At 41.6% G+C, this 16,927-nt stretch overlaps 1 protein-coding gene across 1 annotated transcript in view; it reads left to right on the top strand.

Moving 5' to 3' along the window:
* The window catches only part of ZBTB9 (zinc finger and BTB domain containing 9), a 35,845-nt gene extending 19,151 nt beyond the window's left edge, over positions 1–16,694 (top strand). The window contains exon 2 of the transcript XR_001917120.1: positions 16,594–16,694. The gene's annotated coding sequence lies outside the window, so the exon portion shown is untranslated. The remainder of the gene's footprint in view (positions 1–16,593) is intronic.

Raw genomic sequence — 16,927 nt, 5'->3', positions numbered from 1 at the left:
TTCTGCCACTAGAGTGGTATCATCTGCATATCTGTGATTGTTGATATTTCTCTGCAATCTTGATTCCAGCTGTGATTCGTCCAGCCTGGCATTTCACGTGATATACTCTACATATAAGTTAAATAAGCAGGGTGATAATATACAGCCTTGTCATACTCCTTTCCCAATTTGGAACCAGTCAGATGTTCCATGTCTGGTTCTAATTGTGGCTTCTTGACCCACATACAAGTTTCTCAGAAGACAGGTAAGGTGGTTTGGTATTCCCATCTCTAAGTTTTCCAGTTTGTTGCGATCCACATAGTCAAAGGCTTTAGCATAGTCAATAAAGCAGAAATAGATGTTTTTCTGGAACTCCCTTGCTTTTTCCTTGATCCAGTGAATGTAGGCAATTTGATCTCTGGTTTCTCTACCTCTTTGAAACTCAGTTTGCACACCTGGAAGTTCTCAGTTCATGTACTTCTGAAGCCTAGCTTGAAGGATTTTGAGTATAACCTTGCTGGCATGTGAAATGAGTGCAAGTGTACAGTAGTCTGAACATTCTTTGGCATTGTCCTTCTTTGGGAGTGGAATGAAAACTGGCGTTTTCTAGTCCTGTGGCCACTGCTGACTTTTCCAAATTTGCTGACATATTGAGTGCAGCACTTTAACAACATTAGGATTTTAAATAGCTCAGATGGAATTTCATCACCTCTGCTAGCTTTGTTAGTTGTCATGCTTCCTAAGGCCCACTTGACTTCACACTCTAGGATGTCCAGCTGTAGTTGAGTGACCACTCCATCATGTTTATCCCAGTCATAAGACCTTTTTTGTACAGTTCTTCTGCGTATTCTTGCTACCTCTTCTTAATCTCTTCTGTTTCTCTTAGGTCCTTACTATTTCTGTCCCTTACATGGACTATTCCCTTTGTATCTCTGATTTTCTTGAAGAGATCTCTAGTCTTTCCCATTCTATTGTTTTTCTCTGTTTCTTTGCATTGTTCCTTTAGGAGGGCCTTCTTATCTCTCATTGCTTTTCTCTGGAACTCTGCCTTCTATTGGGTATGTCTTTCCGTTTCTCCTTTGCCTTTTGTTTCTCTTTGTTCTTAACTATTTGTAAAGCCTCCTCAGACAACCACTTTGCCTTCTTACATTTCTTTTTATTTGGGACAGTTTAGGTCACCGCCTCCTGTACAGTGTTATGAACCTCTCTCCATAGTTCTTCAGGCACTCTGTCTACCAGATCTAATCCCTTGAATCTATTCGTCACCTCTACTATATAATCATAAGGTATTTGAGGTCATATCTGAATGGTCTAATGGTTTTCCCTCCTTTCTTCAATTTAAGCCTGAATTTTGCAAAAAGGAGCTCATGATCTGAGCCACAGTCAGCTCCCGGTCTTGTTTTTGCTGACTGTATAGAGCTTCTCCATCTTTGGCTGCAAAGAACGTAATCAACCTGATTCCAGTATTAACCTGGTGATGTCCATGTGTAGAGTCATCTCTTGGGTGGGTGGAAAGGTGTTTGCTATGACTAGCGTGTTCTCTTGACAAAACCCTGTTAGCGGGATTTCCCTGGTGGTCCAGCGGCTAAGACTCCATGTTCCGAATTCAGGGGGCCTGGGTTTAATCCTTGGTCAGGAAACTAGATCGCACACAACAACTAAGATCTAGTGCAGCCAGATAAATAAATTTTAAAAGAACAAAACTCTGTTAGCCTTTGTCTTGCTTCGTTTTGTACTCCAAGGCCAAACTTGCCTGTTATTCCAGGTATCTCTTGACTTCCTACTTTTGCATTCCAGTCCCCTATGATGAAAAGGATGTCTTTACTATATAGCATATAGCTCTATATTTAAAAATCATTAAATACAACAATCCTTGGAAAATGGAAAATTATATTTATTGCAATTAGTTATATATCTGGATTTGTTACTATCTTATAATGAATATTTTATATTGTGATTTTCCTAAATTGCTACTTTCTGCTTTCCTGCTTGCATTTGAAATGATTGTATTTTCTCTTTTTCCTTTATTACTTCTCGAACGGTTTGGAAGTTATACTTCCTATTTCTTCTATTCTTTTAGTAAGTTCTTTTCTATTTTAATGTGCATACTTGACAGTCTAAAGGAGGTTATTTATGTACCTTTTTCCATAACAGTAAAGGGGCCTCTGATTGCTACTACACTGACCCTCTCCCTTCCATATGGTACATTAATATGTCCAGCATTCAGATATGGCTTATTTTTAGATCCTCCATATTGATGTTATTATTGCTTTATGCAGTCAGTATCTGTTTAAATGTAAAGTCCTTATTTGTAAGCTCTTCTCTCTTGCATTTCAGTGTTCTGTTTCCTTCATCCTGAAATATATCCCTTAGGAATCTTGCACTGAGACTGCATAAGTGATAAACATTGAGTTTTTCTCATAGTGACTTTATTTCACCCTCACTTAAAAAATTAATTTACCATGAAATCTAAGATACAAATGAACTTATTTACAAAACTGAATCACCAATATAGAAAACAAACTTATGGTTACCAAAAGCAAAAAGCAAGGGGAGGGATAAATGAGGAATTCGGGATTAACCGATACACACAATTATATATAAGATAAACAGCAAGGTCATACTGTATAGCACAGGGAACTATATTCAATCTTATAATAATCTATAATGGAGAAAAATATTTTAAAATATATATGTATAACTGAATCACTTTGCTGTTCACCTGAAATATTGTAAATCAACTATACTTCAATAAAAAATTAACTTACTTTATATTTTAAAAATCCATAATTTAGATGTCTTGATATTCTAATCTTAAATGTTTGTATCTACATTTTAAAAACAACTTTTGCTTACATAGCCAAATTAATGTTAACATATCTAACAAAGTAAACCGTGATTTCTTAGTGTCACCTAATATCCATTCCATATTCTGATTTTCTCAGTTATCCCAGTAATATCTGGTTTTCCAATCAGATCCAGTCGAGAACCACATACTGCATTAGTTTCTTTACTGTATCCCTTAAGCTCCTTTTGGTTTTGGACTGTCCCTTTGCTCATGACACTGATTAACTAAATTGACAGGGCTGGCTTTCCTATGAAATCGCCCACTTTCTGCGTCTGATTGCTTCCATAAAGGGGTGTTTAGCATGTTTCTCTTTCCTCTAGATTTCCTTTAAACTGCAAGTTAGATCCAAAGGCTTGTTTAGATTTAAATCAAACTTAATTGACTAGATCACATCACAGGTGATGCAATATTCTATCAGAAGACAATAATATCTTACTTATTCTTCTGTTATATAAGTATTCCTGTACATAGTTATATGCTAAGATTGTGTTCTTTGTTAATAATTTGCTCTAGACTTTTTCTAGACAGATCTGTGTGATAGGTTTCAGTCAGGATACAGTAAACAAGAGACTGGGAAGAGGGCTGGAAAAATGTACGGTAAAGGTAGCGGGCACATACATTTAGCTTCTAACTAGCATGCGTTGGGACCACTTGGAATAGGCTTCTGCAGAGGTGGGAGAATTTTTCTATGATACAAATCTGACTTGGTAGGAGGAAATTGCATCTTCAGCTACATCAGATTACCTTGATACCAAGTTACTCTCCAACTAGACCATTTACTCCTCTACCACCAGCATCTAGACATTTGTTTTCCTCAGTGCTCGGTATTTGCAGATTTTTCTTTTTTTTTTTTAACTTTTGCCAATATCATTATGTAAAATAAGATCTCATTGTAATTTTTTAAGAGTTATTACACATATCATGACATTTTGCTTCTAAATTCTTGAGTATTTATCTTATAAAAATAGACATTTCCTACTTAACCACAACTTCCTTATCGCTAATAAAATAATAATTTTTTATACCATCTAATACTAAATCTATATTCATATTTCTCCAGCTGTCTAAAAAGATCAGTAAGGATTTAGGTAAACCTGAACAGGAGTCGACTGTATACTGGGGGTTTGTTCAAGTCACCTTTATTCTCAGATGGTAGTTTACCTGGGTGTAATGGTGTAAGTTGCCAGATATTTCCTCTGAGACCTAGGAAGGCAGTAGTGCCCTGTCTTCTTGTTTCTATAGTTGCTGTTGAGAAATTTGCTATTTGTCCTGGATTCATTGCTTGTGGAACACATGTTTTCTTTCCTGTTTCTTTTAAAATATCCCCCCATCCCCCTGTCTTTGAGTTCTTTAGTTTCTTTCTGATGTATCTGGGTGAGGATTTAGTATATCTTGAGACTTATTTCCTGAAACTGAGAGAATTCTTGTGCAAAATCAGTTCTGGATGATGATCAATCATGATGTGTTCTCATCATCTCATTATCTGTTTTAAGAGCCGTATTAATAGTGCTGGCACGTATTAGGTGCTTATGAATAGTGGTTGAATGCATTTGTAAATAAGTGAGCATTTTTCCCCACTCCCCCTCATTCTCTCTATTCTCTCCTACTCAAATTCTTTTCAGATATTTGTTAGAACATTTCATTCTATCCACATGCCTCCTCCTCTCCTTTACACATTTTTCATCTCTTTATCTTTCTTGTCTCCATTGTAGACACTTTGGTCAGATTTATCTTCTAGTGCCCAATTCTAATCTCAGCTACTTCTAACCTGTTTAACCCATCCATTGAGTTTATATTTATATATTGAATTGTATTAGTTATTTGTAATCATTGATACCTAGTTAATCTTTTTATAATATTCTGTTTATTTCATGCATTTGATTTCTGTTTTATGACTAATTGTTTTTATCATACTTATAGCTTGAGTCTTGTAACTCTGCTGTCTGTGCTTTGAGAGTCTAATCCTGCTGTTTCTTATGTAGGCAAACTCTTATTCACTGTGGATTATTTCCTTGTGGGTTTTCTAATTTTGGATTGTGAGCTTATGTTGATGGCCTTGAGACAGACCTTCATAGGCTATTGTGAAGATTGGATAAATTAACTCATGATGGTATGTCTCAAGTACAGGTGAAAATGAAATCATGTTGAAAAGAATAGATTAAAGGGCCAGAATGATCCACCAGGTCATGCTGTGCAAAAATAAACAAAATAAAAAATCCACTAGAGTTACATGCTTAAGCCATCAAACCCCGGCAAGAATCACACAAGGGAATAATATCAAAAACCCGCTCCTAGACACCAAGCGCTTTACTCACATTAGCTTTACACTTGATAACAACTATAAGGACAGTGATATTCCATTTTATGGAACAGAAATGGCAACAGGGTCATTAATTTATGGCTGATTGGGGAACCCCAGTTAAGACCCAGGTTGCAATGATTGTAACGTTCATGCTCTTTTAAATTCACTCCATTATTTCTCAAAACAATTTTTAGAGAAAAAAATAATCATTTGTACTACATATGTATTTTTTTTTCCCAATTTCAGTTCAGGCCAGTTACCCCTATGGATCATTAAATGTGTTAAATAGTTAATGAAAAGGGGAAAAGAATACATAAAACTAGAAAAGAATTACATTTTAAGTAGAAAAAAATTAGTATTCATTTTTCCAATTTGGGATTTCATTTATGTACAAAAAAAGGCAATCAACAAGAAGCTTACTTATGAGAAATACCTACAGCTCCGAGAATCTAATAAAAAGATATCTGAGCTGAGCATTCCAAACCCAACAAAGCAAACAAGTATGAATTTAATTCCTGAATAAGGAATTTCCAACATAGTCTCAACATATATTATTTTACATCAAGAAGCTAGGCAGCATTAAAGCCGATTGGTGCCAACATATTTCAGTGTATGTTACCCGGCCCCAGACAGGCTGATGGGATGTGCCTACTAGGAAAGTTAGGTTCTGGGTCTGCCCGTCTTGTCTGTCAAGCTCTTTCCAGGATCATCTACCAAGGAAGAGCCAGGATGTTCAGGAATTACCAACTGTTTTAAATATTGTCAACATTAATTGCACCTAGCATTTGGAGTTAGGTGATTTGATTTTAATAAGGTAGACTCAATTCACTATTTAAAATATGTGGTATGAGTTTATTTAAGGTACTAGTCTTGGTCTCTGGATTTAATCAACAATCCACCGACCGATTATTTGTCACCGGTTGGCACTTGTCATTTGATATAAACTTGATTCAGGGACTTCTCTGGTGGTCCAGTGGTTAAGATTCTGGGCTTCCATTGTAGGGGGCACAGGTTCAATCCCTGGTTTAGGAACTAAGATCCAATATGCTGTGCAACCAAGAAAAAGAGTTAAAAAAAATTTAATATGTAATCTTCACATCTCAGATTTGGCTGTAGGTTACATTTTATTATAAGGACTTTAAAATGTTTAATGCTGTTAAATAATTAACTAAATAATTAAAGTTAATCATTAACTTTGCAAATGTATACACAGAAGAATGGAAAGATGATTTTGTTAATGTATTTAGCAAAAACAGATGATGTAAATAAGTAGAGTCCTGGGAGGTTAACTCTCTGGAACTAATTGGTCAGATTTCCTTTTGGCTATGAGTTTATTTTTGCCAGACTCTGAGAAGATCAACCACCATTCCAAAAAAAAAAAAAAGTACTGATATTTTATTTTTCTAAAAGAGCCATGCCATATAATCTGGATTGTTTTTTCTATAACAAATGTGTACTGACTTTAACAAAACAAATCAGATGATTTTAATACTATGACAGCAATACAAATAAAATATTTTTTAAATTGAATTTTGTAATCATTTCAATTTAAAAAATCACCTTGGCTTCCTATTTAGTCAGAATCCCTTAAAGATAAACCTTGGGACTTTCCTGGTGGTCCAGTGCTTAAGACTGCATTTCTAAGGCAAGCGGTGTGCATTTGATCCCTGGTCTGTGAACTAAGATCCCACATGCCATGTGGCATGGCAAAAAAAAATAAGCCTCTTCCTTTTTCAATTTCTACAGGCTATAGTATCACTTATCCCAAATGAAAACCTGCTTTCCACGCCTGCCTTAATACAGCCCCCGCCAGCCGCATGAGGGCCACATCCCAGCTGCTTGCAGCCCGTGTGAGGCTGGGGTGGTGGCCCTCAAGGTCATTTCCGCACTGGCCTATGCAAGGGTTTCTCTGAGCTCTGACCCCAGGGTTAGTACTGTTAGGTGACAGGGCATATATGTGCCACTGCACGAAGCATTCCAGGTGCCTCTCCAGAAGGTAGTTTCCTATTCATATCCGCAAGCGCTGGCCAAGGATCTGAGTTCCCCGAATCCTAGCCAGTGTTGAATATTTCCTTCCCATCTGACTTGTCTCTCTGATTGGTGTAGTGGTTATCTCACTGGAATGATTTCTCATCTCATTTACTGCATTTATCATTTCTAGAAGTCCCGCTTGGTTCTTTTTCAAACCCACCATATCTCTTTTTCTAGTTTTCTATTTCTCGCAGATGTGTTCAGCCTATTTCTCTAAGATCATACACTTCATTATTTTACAGCCTGTATAAGATAGTTTCAATGTCTAAAGTCTTTGCATGGGGCTGCCCCTAGGCCACAGGATACCTTTAAGCAAATTAGAAAAAGTGGCCCTTCTTCAAGCATGTGGTCCTCATGGCTCAGATGGTAAAGAATCTGCCTGCAGTTCAGGAGACCCTGGCTCAATTCCTGGGTTGGGAAGATCCCCTGAAGAAGGAAATGGCTACCCACTCCAGTATTCTTGCCTGGAGAATTCCATGGACAGTGGAGCCTGGCAGGCTAGAGTCCATGGGGTTGCAAAGAGTCGGACACGACCGAGTGACTAACGCTTTCACTTTTCTTCAAGCACACTTTTGGAAAAGTGAGAAGATTATCAGAAAACCTGACCAGCTCCTCCAGGTGGAACTTTGCTGCATTCTGTGGCATACACACGCACCCACACTGTGACCCCCTCACCAGTCCCTGGGTTCTGGACACATTTGCTGATGGCCAAGCGCTCTGTGCCACCTGTGCCCGAGGTGTCTGGTTTGGAGTCCAGCAGAATTTGGGCTTCTAGGGCAACAGGCTGGAGCCTGATTTCCTTGTGCCCTAAGTTAGTTTTGACTATATGCTAGTCATTGTATTGGAAAAATTGCTTGTAGGGATAATTTGAGCACCAGGATGAAGGTAATTTCTTCCATAGAGAATTTGTTTTGCTTCTTCCAGGAGCCTGGGTACCTTGTCAATACTGAGCCACACAAAGTCAAGGCTTGGGATATCCTGGGTAACCCAGGTAAACAGAACCAGGCTGTCTTTCTGGCAGGCTGGTCCACTTCTAAATAGTTTACCCTCATCCTGCCTTATTCGGGGGAAAGGGTCTCCTGTTTGACTTCCCAGTGGGCAGGCCCTGGGCTGTGATGGAGACCCATTCTTCTCAAGATGTCATCAGAAGGGAAGGTCAGCCCTCCCTTAGTGGACAAAGGCCCTTCCTTAGCAGGACAGCAGCCTCTGGGCTCCTCCTACCTTGGTACTGGTGACCTACAGATTGATGCTATCCTCCTTGTCAGTTCTTTACAGGGGATGTTTTCATCTTGTCCAGCTTTTTTTTTTTTTTTTTTTCAGTTGCTCAGTCGTGTCCGACTCTTTGCGACCCCATGAATCGTTTACTTAGTTGTTTTCAGCAGGAGGATGGCTGGAGAGCGTTATCCTGCTATTACCAGAAAGAGAAATCCTGTTGCTCTAATTTGCATTTCTTTGATTAGTGGTGCATCCTAGCATCTCTTCTGAAGCTGGTAGCAGTTCAAGTTTCCTCTTCGTGAAATGCCCTCTTTTCTCTTGGCCTCCTGCCTTCCTCTTGTTAATTCGCGCGTGTTCCTTAAATACTCTAGGTATTCATTCCATTTAATATATGTTTTTCTAATCTGCCCTCCATCTAGTCAGTACCTTGATGGTGTCCTTCACTAAACAAAATCTTGGATTTTGATGTGGGCAGAATTTCTCTACTGTCCGCCTCTAGAGTTGTGTCTGTCTCATCCTTCATGACTGTTTAGACCAAGCCGGTTCCTCCAGCCTCCTTTGACCTGCACCATGTAGAGGGGCGCTGACTTCCCTGTAGTGTTGACCAAGCTGAATCTGCAGTGTCAGCAACTTCACTGCGTTGCTGCTTCATTTGTTAGCTTCCCATAAACCCCCCATGTCCCTCACATGTGTTGCTGTTAAACCAGATCCTGGGTTTAGGAAGTTAAGTTTTAGACCTTCAAGCAGAATACAGATCTCTATTATTTTTCATCCTGATTCAGCCCACCATTCCAGGCTGCTGAGTTATTTTTGGGCCCTGATTCTGTCATCCGGTGCTTTGGCTGTCCCAGTTTTGTGCCACCTGAAACTTTGATAAATATGTCATCCATTCCCACGTCCAAGTAACTGGTGAGAATGTAGAACATGAGAGGATTCAGGCCAGAGCCCTGGACCATGTCCCTGGAGTTCTCTTTCAGGCAGCTATTGATCAACTGATGGTCACATTCCACCAAGAATGACTGAGAAGCATCTCAATGCCTGAGTCTGCTCTTTAAAAAAAGAATGGATATATGTATATGTATAACTAACTCACTTTGCTGTCCAGCAGAAACCAACACAACATTGTAAATCAACTATATTTGAAAAATTAATATAAACGAATAAACGAATACCTGAGTCTGGGCTAAGCCCCGAGAATACAAAGGTGGCAAATGAAATAAGTTCTCCACTCTCAGAGGGTTCACATTCTAGTGGAGGAGACAGATGCATTTAAATATGGTATACATTCTGGGCATCCCTGGTGGCTCAGTGGTAAAGAATCCGCCTGCCAATGCAGGAGACTTGGGTTCGATGCCTGGTCTGGGAAGATCCCACATGCTGCAAAACAGCTAAGCCCATGCGCCACAGCTACTGAGCTTGTGCTCTAGCGCCCGGGAGCCGCAACTACTGGCCCACAATTACTGAAGCCCACGCGCCTGGAACCTGTGCTCCTCAACAAGAGACGCCACCGGAATGAGAAGCCCACTCATCACAACAAAGAGTAACCCCCCACTTGCCACAACTAGAGAAAACCCCATGTAATGATGAGGACCCAGCACAGTCAGAAATAAATATATAAATAAAGCTTTTGTTAAAATTGAAAAATATAAATTCAAACACACTTGTTTGGTACTTTTGGTTTTACATAGAACTCCCTGCGAGGACTATCTCTTTTGAGCCCTGTTTGGGATAGGCAGCCAACTGGGAATACATTTCTTTGTGTATTTAAAGATTTTATTTTTTAATGTTTTGTTTTTAAATCTAACTTTATTTATGTCTTTCTGGCTGTGCTGGGTCTTCGTTGCTGCACAGGCCTTTCTCTGGTTGCAGTGGGTGGGGGCTGCTCTCTAGTGGGGTGCCCGGGCCTCTCACTGCCATGGCTTCTCTTGTCGCGGAGCACGGGCTCTGGGGCGTGCAGGCTGCGGTGGGTGCAGCCCCCAGGCTCTAGAGCACAGGCTCAGTAGGTGTGGTGCGCGGGCTTAGTTCTGCGGCATGTGGAATCTTCCTCGATCAGGGACCTGTGTCTCCTGCAGGCGGATTCTCCACCACTGAGCCACCAGAAAAGCCTTTTATTTTTTAAGAATATATTTATGTACTTGGCTGCGCCAGGTCTTCATTGCAGCATTCAGGATCTTTTAGTTGCGGCATGGGGGATCTAGTTTCCCAACCCAGGGTCAAACCTGGGGCCCCTGTGTTAGGAGCATAGAGTCTTAGTGACTAGACCTCCAGGGGAATCCAGCCATCCCGCATTTCTCATGTTCTCCTGAGGGCTGTTAGGATATTAGTCCAATGCTCTGCTGAAGTTCAAGTGTCTACAGTAACAGCAGAAGTATTTCCACCAGGACAGAGACCTGTTCCTTGTGAATGTATGCAGTGCCCCTTTATAAGTGCTTATCAATGGTTTGTTCATAATCCACTGCCAGTTTTGTTGGTGGCAATTCCTCCAAGATCTCTGAGGCAGTTCTCTCACTCTGCTGGGATGTAATTCATCAGGGCCAGGAGATTCAAGAAGAATTAGAGTCTTTACTGTTTATCTGAGGAGGGTATTTACACTTCAGACCAGCAATCGGTAGCCTGGCAAAGCCCTCTTCAGAGTCCAGCCTCTCTGCTTCTGGGAGGCAGTAATACAGTGTTTCTCCATTGGGAGGGGTGGGGGGCAGGAGGGATGTCCCTGTGCCTTTAATAAACTATGAAACTCATTAAGCAGGTCGGGACCAGTGTTTGCTTTTATATAACATGGAAAGGATAGAATCAGAGAGCACTGTAGCTAGCAGGGGTACATGTTTCATAAAATTTTCTTTCAGTTATACATATGTGTTCTGGGTCTAAAATACATCTCTTACTGAAGGTCATCCCAAAAAGTTTAAAAGTTACTGGCATAGTGATTAAATCAGTCCTCTTAAGTCAGCCAGGCGACTCTGGGCAAATTACTCAACCTAACAGAATTTCCTCATCGATCAAACAAGATTGGGGCACCCATCTCCTTGGGTTGCTATGAGGATGAAATGACACAAGAAGTGAAAACTGCTTCGTTCAGCACCTGGAATGGAATGTGTGCAGAAGGTGCTTTAAAGACAAGCGCGCCTGGCCTTGTTCGATTCTCATTTCCAGCGCTGTTAATTTCACTTCCTACTTTCTATTTTTGGCAGTCTGGAGAAGAAAGACTCTGACTTTCTAGCAATCCTGGATTTTATGGATATCATCTTATCTCACAGGGTTTCAAGGCTCGTAAACCTGCTTCTTCCGCGGCTCGAGGCTGGGGCCGCCTGCACTTTAGGGGCGGTCCGGCACGCCCTGGCCCACCGTCTGCGGTTGGAGATCAGCCTTCTGCGGCCCCTCTGGTTACGTGGGTAGGGGTGATGATGAGTGCTTTGTTTCAAACCTAGGTTTTCTCCTTTTTCCTCTGAGGGAAGCCCTTCCTCCCATCCTTGTATTAAAAGGTCACTTTTAATACACTTGTAAACTTTCTCCCAACTCCTCGGGTTCAAGGTGCTTCTTTGTCCTCCTTCCAGCCAGCATCCCAGCTCCCTGGTGCGGGGTGGCGGGCTGAGGTGCGCTCAGCCCATCGCACCGGCTAGATTCAGGCACCGCCCTCACTGTTAGGGGGCTGGGGGCGCTGGAGGGTGGCCAGGAAGGTCTGACTACGAAGCCCACCTCCTCCCAGGAGCAGGCACCTGGTTGGTGCTTTATGGCCCACGTGAAAGCTCCTGGCTCACTCAGCCCCTCATTCAATCAGGGACTTCACATGAAGTGCTGAGGATACAAGATGACTGAGAATGGATCCCTGCTTTCAAAAAACTCAGTCTTTAATACCACCCCTCAAAATATTTAAGCAGCTGGTGTGGTGGATACGGGCTTCTCAGCCTGCCAATGCGGAGAGGTGGGTTCTGTCCCTGGGTTGGGAAGATCCCCTGGAGAAGGGAATGGTTACTCACTCCAGCACTCCTGCCTGGAGAGTTCCATGGACAGAAGAGCCTGGTGGGCCACAGTCCATGGGGTGGCAAAGACTGAGCGACTAACACACATGATAAACCATAACGGAAAAGAATATTTTTAAAAAGAATGTATAGGAACTTCCTTGGTAGTCCTGTGGCTAAGACTTCTTGTTCCTAATGCAGAGGCCTGGGTTCCATCCCTGGTCAGGGAACTGGACGCTACATACCGTAACAAAAGATTCTGCATGCCACTACGAAGACCCAACACAGCCAAATAAATAAACATTAAAAAAATAATAATAATAATGTTTTTTTAAAAAAGAATATATAACTGAATCACTTTGCTATACAGCAGTAATTAATGCAACATTATAAATCAAATATATTTCACAAGGTTTGATACAGGGTACAGGATGCTTGGGGCTGGTGCACTGGGATGACCCAGAGAGATGATATGGGGAGGGCGGTGGGAGGGGGCCTCAGGATTGGGAACTCATGTACACCTGTGGCGGATTATGTCAATGTATGGCAAAACCAATACAGTATTGTAAAAAAATAAAAAAACTTTCAAAATCAAATATGTCAGCATTTATAGAGTAAGGAACAGAACCACGATCCAAGAAATTTAAGGGGCAAAGTTTGATTTTTAAAAGGACTGGTCCCATTTCAAGGGTTTTCATCTTAAATTGTGTATAAAACAGGAACCATCCTCATTTTTATTTTCAGATAACATATTTGGTACCATGAGTTGAGAGGGTCACAGGATCCTGGGGCATCACTTGGAGGCCATGCCGAATGCAGCGTCATATCAACAAAACCCTGCGTTATGAAGAAGTCCACTCCACTTCTGGAGACAAGTCCTAAAAGTGACTGTGGGACTTTCTCCTCTCTCCCCAACTAGCAAAGGAACATCACTTAGAAAAAGCTTTGCAATTGGTGTATCAGTTGGCAATGAAATGTATACTTCTCAAATATTCCAAGGCTATACACCTTCTTAAAAAAATGCAATAATGAAAGTTTTAATGCAGCAGGTATTATAAGGCTTTTTGCTGCTGCTGCTAAGTCGCTTTAGTCGTGTCCGACTCTGTGCGACCCCATAGCCCACCAGGCTCCCCCATCCCTGGGATTCTCCAGGCAAGAACACTGGAGTGGGTTGCCATTTCCTTCTCCAATGCATGAAGGTGAAAAGAAAAAGTGAAGTCGCTCAGTCGTGTCTGACTCTTAGCGACCCCATGGACTGTAGCCCACCAGGCTCCTCCGTCCATGGGATTTTCCAGGCAAGAGTACTGGAGTGGGGTGCCATCACCTTCTCCGATAAGGCTTTTTAGTTTTTGCCAAGTGATGGATGTGCTTTTGTATCTGATAATTTTACTTTGTATTTCCTTGATTACTGAAGAGTTCAGCATCCGTCTTTCTTTATGCTTATTGGCCACTTTTTCATATATTTAAAGATCTGATCAAGTCTTCTTAGGGCTTCCCAGGTGGCACTATTGGCACTTCATGGCAAATAGATGGGGAAACAATGAAACAGTGATGGATTTTATATCCTTGGGCTCCAAAATCACTGTGGTTGGTGACTGCAGCCATGAAATTAAAAGACACCTGCTTCTTGGAAGAAAAGCTATGACAAACCTGGGCAGCATATTAAAAAGCAGAGACATTACTTTCCCACAAAGGTCCGTCTAGTCAAAGCTATGGTTTTTCTAGTGGTCATGTATGGTTGTTTGAGTTGGACCATAAAGAAGGCTGAGCTCTGAAGAATTTGATGCTTTTGAACTGCGGTTTTGGAGAAGACTTGAGAGTCCCTAGGACTGCAAGGAGATCCAACCAGTCCATCCTAAAGACAATCAGTCCTGAATATTCATTGGAAGGACTGATGCTGAAGCTGAAACTCCAATACTTTGGCCACTTGATATGAAGAACTAACTCCTTGGAAAAGACCCTGTTGCTGGGAAAGATTGAAAGCAGGAGGAGAAGAGGGCAACAGAGGATGAGATGGTTGGATGGCATCTCTGACTCAATGGACATGGGTTTGAGCAAGCTCAGGGTGATGGTGAAGGACAAGGAAGCCTGGAGTGCTGCAGTCCGTGAGTCTCAAAGAGTCGGACACAACTAAGTTACTGAATGACAACAAGGTGGCACTAGCAGTAAAGAAGTCTTCCCTGGTATCTCAGCTGCCCGCACTACAGGAGACCTGGGTTTGATCCCTGGGTCTGGAAGATTCCCCTGGAGAAGGAAATGACAACCCACTCCTGTATTCTTGCCTGGGAAATCCCATCAACAGAGGAGTCTGGTGGGCTACAGTCCATGGGGTGGCACAAGAGTCAGACGCGACTTAGTGACTTAACAGCAATAACAACAAATTATTTACTCTCTAACTTATTGGAGCTTTTTACACATTCTGGATTCCCGTTCTTTATTACATGAATTGCAATTGTCTTTTCTCATTTATGGCTTCTCTTTTCATTTTCTTTTTGGTTTCATATAGAAATTCTTTACTTTAACGTAGTCTAATTCATGAGTTTTCCCCTTTATGGTTGATGCTTTTATGTGAATTTTTAGATGAGTCCTTCTTCCTAGATCATAAGCATATTCTCCTATATTGTCTTCTAAGATCCTGGTAGGTTTGCTTTTCATCCATGGATGAAAAATCCTTAGATTTTTAGTCCACCTGGAATTAATTCTGAGTTTGGTGTGGGGTAGGGATTCATTTTAAGTTATTTTTATGTGAATGCCATTCTTCCCTGCACTATTTACCAAAACATTCACCTTCCCTCAATTTCTCTGCAATACCGCCTCTTATATCAGGCGTTCATACGCGTGGATCTGTTTCGATGGCCATTTGTCTCTGTACCAGTTCAACATTGTCTGAATTTTGTGGCTTCATGAAAAGTCTTGATATCTTTAGGCCAACTCTCCTCTCATTGTTTTTCTTCTCAAAAGACATGGTTAGAGCTAGGCTTTGATCTTTATAAAGTAACTATTTGATTAGATATTTATCTATTAAAAATAGATATTTTTCTACAACCTTTCTTTAGCCAAAAATAGGTTATACATCTTTTTAAAATCTGTGCTTTACCAGTCATGTGGACTTTGTGTGTCGTATTCAGTTCCAAAAGAAATTGATGTTCATTATGGGACGATCAGCTGAGCAGAGACCTAATGCTCTGCTCACACATTAGAGTTGAGTGCCTGGCCTATCTTATCCTCAGTAAGAAGTGTATATAACAGAAGGTTGACTTTAAAAATAGTCACAACCTGAATGTCGAGAGTTACATTTTATTCAGTGGGGATTTTTATGATTTCAAGCCCAGGAGTCAGCATTTCAAGTAACCATGGGAGAACTGCTCCCAGGAGACGAGGGGAGGAATCAGGTTATATAGAAGTTTGTTACAAAGGGCAGGTAGTCTGAACATCGAAAGCATTTTTATGAATTAAAGAAAGCCAGATACCTTAATATTCCTTAAATATTAAGGAATTTAGCACTTTTCTATGTATGGGAAGATGCAAGAGTCTGGGCTCACTGAAATCATTCCTTTCACGTGCATCTCAGCTATCTGGGGCCAGTATCCTGTGATTTTTCACGTCCTGAGTTCCGTAGGGAGTGGCTGCAGCTAATGGCTGCTGATCACGCAGGTATTCTTCTCCTTCCTGAGTGCCCTGAAGGGCTGGAAGCGCTGATGACTGTGACATCTCTGTTTACTGCTATGACAGGAAATAGTCCGTTTCTTAATAAGTAGAAGTGTTTGTATCCATCTCATGGCTTAAAGTGTATCTGAAGATGGGAGGATGGAAGGAGGTCACGGGGCTGGCGCTGGTACTGGAGGTGACATACCACCAGTCCCTGCAGCATTTCTTCAGCTCGGGCTGGCTGAAAGGGACAGAAGAGAAAACTGAGGGGAGAGGGGACTCAAAGGACACCTTTCAGTTTGGCATCCCTCAGGCTGGGAATGAGGACAGAGAAGGGGAAGAGCTGGGAGGTGGCAAGCAATGGCTGGGGATGGTAGAAACCGGCAAGGCAAACCTTTGGCCGGAAGATGGCATGCAGTCCATCATCAGAGAGTCCAATAGGGCCAGACACCCTCCGTCTGCGTCTCCCCACCCCCGCCCAGTGCTGTGCAGGGGCCGGAGCTCACAGGACAGCTCCTGCAGCTAGCTGGTGGCAGTGGTGACATCACCTAGCAACTGCTCAGAACAAAGATGCAGAAGAAAACCGATTGTTTCTCCCTTCCTTTCTCCTCCAGTTTGTTCCATCAGCTGTATTAGACAGGATGGTGGCCAGTCCTTGTCATCATGGAGTTACCTTCAAACCCTGATGGTGGGCCCCAAACAAGTGAATTGAAAGAACAAGGTATGCAACTTACTTGGGGGTATGCCTCAGAAAATCTTTTTGAAAAAATTACATTTCAACCAACTTGAAATACATCTTCCCCCACAAGCCATTTTCCTCCAGGTGCTATCCGTTTCCAGTGAGTCATTTTATCCTGGCATCACCATCTTTGTCTGCACATCACAACCTGGCCTACTCTGGCCACGGCCCCTTCTTAAGACCTGCTGTTCTCTCCTGTTCAAGGCTGA

Source organism: Capra hircus, chromosome 23 (genome assembly GCF_001704415.2).
Source record: "Capra hircus breed San Clemente chromosome 23, ASM170441v1, whole genome shotgun sequence".
Classification (NCBI taxonomy): Eukaryota; Metazoa; Chordata; class Mammalia; order Artiodactyla; family Bovidae; genus Capra; species Capra hircus.
The sequence above is the reverse complement of the archived record's forward strand: the minus strand, read 5'-3'. Positions and strand labels throughout refer to the sequence as shown.